Below are 7,771 nucleotides of genomic sequence, written 5' to 3' on the forward strand. Positions count from 1 at the left end.
TGACCTGGACAACAGTGAGACTCGATCTCAAAAAAAAAAAAAAAAGTGTCTCCGTTTAGTTCATAAATTATATGATTACTCTATTAATCCCCCTACTAAGCTTTTTACATCATAGGACTGCCTTCTGTGGATGGAACTTCCATTTTTTAAATTTCTGCAGTGTCCCATTAAGTGGATTAAATAAGAGCCTTTGATTTGTTAAAGGAAGACACACTAGACATCACAAACCTCTCTTTATTTTTGGCATCCCGCTTTCTGAACATAACACAAACCAAAATAAGCCCATACCCCCAGATGTTACCATCATGAATCGTGCCGACATGACATAGCTGCTTTCCATGGGGAAAATGTAAACCATCAAAAAAACAAAACAAAACAATAAGACTAAAATTTAAATTACACAGTAAAAAATGTTCAACATTTACAGTCCTGGACCATTTACTGAATTTAATTGAAAACCAGCTTAAATTTCAAAAACAGCAACAACAATCCAGGCTGCCTTTTTTTATTACACGTTGGATTGCTCCGTGTCTCTTTGCTTCATCTATATCAGGTCAAAAAAAGAAAAGAAAAAGAAAAAATAACAATACAACCTTGGAATCATGTGAAGTTATAACAATATTTTCAGCCCAGCAATTTCAGCCCAATTTTCAGCAGTAATGTTTCATTAGAATCAAACATTTCCTAGATGGTTTAAAAACACAATGAAAATCTGGCACTTTGGGAGCTGATGTGAATACAGCTTTAACTTCTTATTTTCAAAGAAAAATGAGATTTAACATTAAAAAACTAAAGCAATGCCCCTGAAGGTTCTTCTCTTAAAAAAGAAAGGAAGCTCAGCCTGCTGTACACATTAAATAATTCAAATCAATGATCCTTTTAAGCCTTTAGCAATGCATGAACCAATAGGGAGAAGCAATCTAATACTTCATGCATTTAGGGGATTGCATTAGAAAGACTGCTAGTCTGCTTCTGCTTTTATAAATGCAAATGTATGCAGAGCAGACAGATTGGGATCTGTACAATTTAGCAATGATCGAAACGTGTAATTTTTGAAAATAGGACAGATGTCCAGACTAGTTATATTAAGATGCTTCTTATTGAAGAAGAAACCAAACCAAACAAACAATTCAATGCCACCTCCTCTTTTAACTGGAAACAAATAAACAAAGGCATCACAAATCAGAATAAGTTATATATCATCTTGTTTCTTGCATGGATTGTTCAAGTTGAGAGGCAGCTTAGGGTAGTGGAATAAACATTTCCAGCATGTGTCACTGCATTACTCATCTTTCCGTCCCTAAAACACAGGAATGAAGGGAAATGTTTCCCCATTCAAGGACCAGGGGTGGGCTTACGTCTAACTTCCAGAGCAGCCAGGTCTCTGATTCTGTGGACTGTGCTCTCCTTGAGCCACAGACAGGAGGGCAGGTCAGAGTCAGGACAGTCAATAAATATCTGCTGAATGAAAGACTTTGTTTACTCACTGAAACTTGTTGAGAGTACATCATCTTTCCACGTTTGTAATATCACAGCTCCAGAGGTTTATTTGATGATGGCGAGTGCCTAGAATGTGCCACAAACTGGGGAAATAAAGGTGAAAACATAGCATTTACTCTCAAAGAGCCCGCAGTCTGGTGGGAAAGACAGACAAGTAAATGTATGATTAAGGTGAGTGCTAGCGGCTGGGCATTCTGGCCTGTAATTCCAGTACTTTGGGAGACTGAGGCGGGCGAATCGCCTGAGTCCAGGAGTTCAAGACCAGCCTGGGCAACACGATGAAACCCCATCTCTACAAAAATTACAAAAAATTAACTAGGCATTGTGGCACGCACCTGTGTTTCCAGCTACTCAGGAGGCTGTGATGGGAGGATTGCTTGAGTCTGGGAGGTAGAGGTTGCAGTGAGCTGAGATGGTGCCACTGCACTCCAGCCTGGGTGACAGAGTAAGACTCTGCTCAAAAATAAATAAATAAATAAATAAATAAATAAATAAATAAATGTACAAAGGCACACAGAGAAGCAGCTAGAAGAGTGGGAGGCACTGAGTTATAAGAATTCAATCAAATCTTCATTAGGAATGTCTCTGTGTGGGGCATGGTGTGGGGCACAAGGGATGGAGTCCCTGTGGCTGCTAGGAGTTCAGGAAGGGGAATGACACCCAGCTGTGCTTCAGAACAATCACTCTGGAGGCAAGCAGAGGAGGATGGTGGGGTTACAGCCTAGAGGCCAGGAGGCTTACTGTGGGCAGAACCAACACAGTGAAGGGCTGGAAAAAAAGAATGCCTGCTTATCAGAGAGACTCCAGCCAGCTTTCCCACAATGCAGCTGCTGCTTCACTTTCAGTCAGCGCCGATGGTTCCAGAGTTCATCCTTTCACTGAGCTAAATCCACCTCACTCTTACTGCCATTTGCTGGCCTAGATATGTACTCTGGAGAAATTCAGAAATGACAGCTCCTCAAACAGTGGGTTGTGTTCATGCTTGATTGCCATCAGCAAAATCTAGATAAAATATTTATATTTCTCTAACAAACAAAAAAGCAGACATAAGGCATGCATTCCAAAACCTCCCTGGATTTCCCACTCTCAACATTCAAGGCAAGGACGTGAGGTCTTCCTAAAGAGGCTCAAAAGAAGATAGTTTAAAAAATTGTTCCTTAAAAAAATAAAGCCTCAGCTTTATCGATGTTTTCTGGATTTGGGAAGCTTTTACTTAATGAATTACCCCTCTTCTTGCTTCCCAAACTCAATAAATAAGGGGAAAGTGTTGCTCCATTCAAGAAAAATAGGATTTTGCAGCTGGGCATTGTGGTTCATGCCTGGGCATTGTGGTTCATGCCTGTAATCCCAGGACTTTGGGAGGCCAAGGCAGGCAGGTCACTTGAGGCCAGGAGTTTGAGACCAGCCTGGCCAACATGGTGAAACCTCATCTCCACTAAAAATATGAAAATTAGCTGGGCGTGCTGGTGGGCACCTGTAATCCCAGCTACTCGAGAGGCAGAGGTAGGAGAGTTGCTTGAACCCGGGAGGCGGAGTTAAGCAAGCCGAGATCGCGCCATTGCACTCCAGCCTGGGCAACAGAGCAAGGCTCTGAAGAAAGAAAGAAAGAAAAGAAAGAAAAGAAAGAAAGAGAGAAAGAGAGAAAGAGAGAACGAGAGAGAGAGAGAGAGAGAGAAAGAGAGAAAGAGAAAAAGAGAAAAAGAAAGAGAAAGAAAAGAAAGAAAGAAAAAAAGAAAGAAAGGAAAGAAAGGAAGAAAGGAAAGAAAGGAAGGAAGGAAAGAGAGAGAGAGAAAGAGAGAAAGAAAGAGAGAAAGAAAGAGAGAGAGAAAGAAAGAGAAAGAAAGAAAGAAAGAAAGAAAGAAAGAAAGAAAGAAAGAAAGAAAGAGGAAAGAAAACTAGTGTTTTGCTATTCCAAAGACACCTAGAGCTCTGCTCAGTGTCCAGTGTTTTCCATCAGTGAGGGACAGAAAAGCAGGGGGGGGTCAGCTGCTAATCACGACCTCTGGCCTCTGCTTTTTCACCTCAGAAGACCCACCTCCTGCAGGTACCCTGAGAGATCTGCAGTTCTAAGAAGTTTCCTGGATTTCTATCCACAACTTTAGAAAGGGCCCTTCAGCCCAGACTACATTACCAGAGCAAGATGGTGAACCACTGTGGTCCCTGGTCGGCCAGAACTCTGCCCATGTGGTAATGAGGCTTTTCAGTCATGAAGCCCAGGGACTAATATTGCTACTAGGTTTTGATCCGGAAAACATAATTTAAATTTTTTTATGAAAGTTGGCAAACATAAAGAAGATTGAAGAGGAAAGTGAACTGACATATTAACTTCCTTCAGGTTCAGCATTACCAACATCTTGCCACACTTCATTTACCCTTTGCTTTCTTTTTAACTTATTTTTTTTTAAGACAGGGTTTCACTCTGTCACCCAGGCTGGAGTGCAGTGGCGCAATCACAGCTCACTGCAGCCTTGAACTCCTAGGCTTAATTAAGTGATCCTCCCAACTCGGCCTCCCAAATGCTGGGATTATAGGCATGAGCCACAGCGCCCAGCCTTCTTCCTTCCTTCTTTCTCTTACCTTCTCTTCCTTCTTTGCCTCTTTCTTTTCCCCTTTCTTCCCCTTCCTTCCTTTTCTTCCTCCCTCCTTTCTGTCCTTACTGTAGTATTTTAAAGTAAATATCTTATATCATATTCTATGCTAATATTTCAGAGTATGTAACTCTAAAAAATAAAATTGTTCTTAGAGAACTACAATACCGCTATCATACCTGACCAAATTAATAATTCTCTAGCATCCTCTAATACCCAGTTCCCAAGAAAGTTTTAAAATCGTGAGGCTTGAAATTTCTATGGCCTCTCCAGGGAAAGGCCATGCTACAGACAGTCTTAACAGATTCATGATTGGGGAATTCTTCTAGATACCCAGCTGAATTTTCATCCTATGACTGCATGTTGTACCCCCGTGTATCACGTTAAATAATAAATCCCTTTTTTTAAAGTTTACACATTTCAGATATTTGTATACATTTAGCTGGTCTCTCTTTCATCTTGGCTTAGCTGAGCTATACACATTTAATTCTTTTAATATTTCTTATAAATCAATCGCGTCAGCCCGTTAATCATTTTGGGGCTTTTCTTTGAACCTCCTCCAGCTAGTTTCTATAAGCCTAGTAATGAGTAGTCCAGAACCAGACGCAGCATTCCAAGAGCAGTCTCACCCACATCAAATCGCTCCCCACTTCTCCAAGCACTCAATCCCAGACCACGAACGCCTTATTTTCTGTCTCATTTTAACAGAAACAAACGTCTTGTTTTCTGATTTTATTCCTGGTTATCTTTTGGCATCGCAGCCTGTGTCTCATCCCTCCCACTAAACATCCGTGCCTCAGAGCACCCTTCTCCGGATGTGATGTGAACAGCATTGGCGGAACCCGAAGAGTATACGTCTCGGCCACTCCAGCTGCGTGACGCTTGGCAAAACACCTATTCCTCAACACCACTTCAAGTTCTTCACCTAAATAACAAATAAAGACAGATCCTACCTACTTTACAGGATTGTTGGAGGGACAAATAAGATGATGTAAATGAATGGGGTCTACTGGCCAGACGTGGTGGCTCATGCCTGTAATCCCAGCATTTTGGGAGGCTGAAGTGAGCAGATTGCTTGAGCTCAGGAGTTTGAGACCAGCCTGGGCAACAAGGTAACCTCACCTCTACAAAAAAAATATTAAAAAATTAGCCAGGTGTGGTGGCGCACACCTCAGCTACTCAGGAGGCTGAGTGAGAGGATCACTTGAGCCCAGGGTGTTGAGACTGCAGTGAGCCACGATCGCACCGCTGCACTCCAGCCTGGGCAGCATAGTAAGACCCTGTCTCAAAAAAAAAAGCGAAGGGAATGTTTACTAACTTTAATGCTTTCTCTCTCTCTCTATGTAGACACACATATCTGCTTAGTCAATTTTTGTACACTTACATGCAAAAGGTGAACATCTATATTCTTTAAAGACATCAATAGCCTATTTCACTATTTCATAATCATTGCTGTCAGAAAATTCTGTTTCAGCTCAATTCTTCTTACCAAAACAATAGCTTATAAAGCATCTTTGAAATGTATAATTTGAATCCATACATCATGAAAATTTCAGATTTACCTTTCTCCTCTTGGATATAAATCAGGCATGTGGCATTTGCTTCTGTTTACTGACTGTTTACTAGGTTCTAACAATTAGACTAAACACTATCTGAATGACCTAACTCAGGCTTCATAATTTTATGAAGTAGACATTATTAATAATCCCACTTTATAAATGAGTAGAGCGGGGCTTAGAGAAGTTCATTAACTTGCCTAAGGTTAATAGCTGATGATGAGCAGTAGGGCCAGGAAAATCTACAACACGAGAGCCCATGCTGTCAACCACAGCCATGACTTAGTATTTCAAATACTAACTGGGAACCCCTAACTATAGAGTAGCTTCAAAAGGCCTCCTATTTGCTGAGCACTTGGAGAGAAGTGAAAAGGCATTGTCCTTTTCAAGAGGCTCATTGTTTGGCTGGTGAGGGACTCACAGCTGTTAAAAGAGGAACAAGCATAGTGGGAGTCATTATCATAGGCAATGGTACCAACTAGGCAAGGCCTAAGAAAATCCTGCTCTTTACACCAAAACTCAGATTCACTGTTTTTAAGAAAAACCATTTGATGACTACGGCTAGTCATTTTTCCCCTCTAATTCCATGGCTCTGGATTATCTAATAAATTACCAAATACCATCAGTTTTCCTTTAAACTGTCCGTTCAAACATCCATTATCTGGTGATACTGTAGTTTGGTATTTATTGCCTCAATCCTGCATGACTGCACCAGACTCAGTTCTAACTGGGCTCTCTGCATCTCATTTCTACCTATTCAGTTTTTGGCACATGTCACTACCAGATTAATCTTCTTAAAATAAACCTTCCATACGAGCCAGTCCCTTCACTGCGCTTTACTCAATCCTGGCTTTCAAGGGTCTAAATGACGTAATCCCAAATGATGCAAATCCTCCTCTCCATCCAGACCAGTCTGCTCTTTACTGACTGTGTTCATCTTGTACACCGTCATTTGTGCTGGAACTATTCTCCCCTCTCTTAACCCTTTGAAAATTAAATACTGTTCAAGGTTCAACTCAAGGTCTTTCTCTTCTATCCTGACCACCAGGCGTCCTGTTCTCACTCCTCTGTTTTCAGTAGGAGATCAGCAGATGTTTGCAGAAATGAATTATTGCTCTATCAATAGCATTTTTTGGCAATATCATTCACTGATATGTATGTATTGTCTTGCACCTCACTGCTACTTACCTTCTTCTTTTTTTTTTTTTTTTTGAGACGGAGTCTTGCTCTGTCGTCCAGGCTGGAGTACAGTGGCACGATCTTGGCTCACTACAAGCTCCACATTCTGGGTTCACACCATTCTCCTGCCTTAGCCTCCCGAGTGGCTGGGACTACAGGTACCCGCCACCATGCTCGGCTAATTTTTTGTATTTTTAGTAGAGACGGGGTTTCACTGTGTTAACCAGGATGGCCTCAATCTCCTGACCTTGTGATCCACCTGCCTTGGCCTCCCAAAGTGCTGGGATTACAGGCGTGAGCCACCACGCCTGGGCGCTACTTACCTTCTTATAGGTACACTTCTTGCGTTCCCATCAAATGAAAGTTTCTTAAAGGCCCAGACTACATCTTTTGTATGGCGTGCATTCTTTCCCTGCACAGTAGGCACTTGTGAATATTTGAAAACTAACATATTTAATTGATATAAAAGAAAATCACCTAGTTGTTACCTTTAGATTATATTGCCAATTCTGTGAGCCAAAAGAATATTAATGACTTAAGATATCTGGCCTCTAAGTCCTGTCCTTAATAATATAATAATTTGAGGAGAGTTTACTTTTCCATACCCCAATTTTCTCATTTATAAAGTAAGAATTTAAAAGTCAGATAATTCAGAGCACCTGAATACATGAATGGGGATTTATTAAATGCTTTGCCATTAGTCAACACCTTGACAGATGATTTTCTAAGAATATAAAATTTAACACAACATTATGGTATCACAAGTCAGTTTATGTGTCTTAACTAGATACAGAGTGTTCCATTTCTAGCAAAAGTAAGTGGAGAAAATAACCTCAAAACAAGTTTCCACTTAGGTATATAAAGTTTCAACTGAATCCATAAAAGCAGGTGTATTAGATATGGTTCTGCAGAGAAACAGAAGGATACAGTGTGTGTGTGTGTGTGTGT

The 7,771-nt window shown here is 40.9% G+C and overlaps 1 long non-coding RNA gene across 1 annotated transcript; it reads right to left on the minus strand.

Annotated features, from left to right (window-relative positions):
* Positions 1-425: 425 nt before the first annotated feature.
* LOC105530129 lies at positions 426-2,367 on the minus strand. Its single transcript, XR_001004601.1, has 3 exons — positions 2,242-2,367; positions 1,488-1,583; positions 426-544 (listed from the first exon to the last, which is right to left on the minus strand). It is a non-coding gene; the product is annotated as an uncharacterized LOC105530129 (long non-coding RNA).
* Between the last annotated feature and the right edge of the window lie 5,404 nt (positions 2,368-7,771).

This window comes from Mandrillus leucophaeus, unplaced genomic scaffold (assembly GCF_000951045.1).
Source record: "Mandrillus leucophaeus isolate KB7577 unplaced genomic scaffold, Mleu.le_1.0 Scaffold80, whole genome shotgun sequence".
NCBI lineage: Eukaryota > Metazoa > Chordata > Mammalia > Primates > Cercopithecidae > Mandrillus > Mandrillus leucophaeus.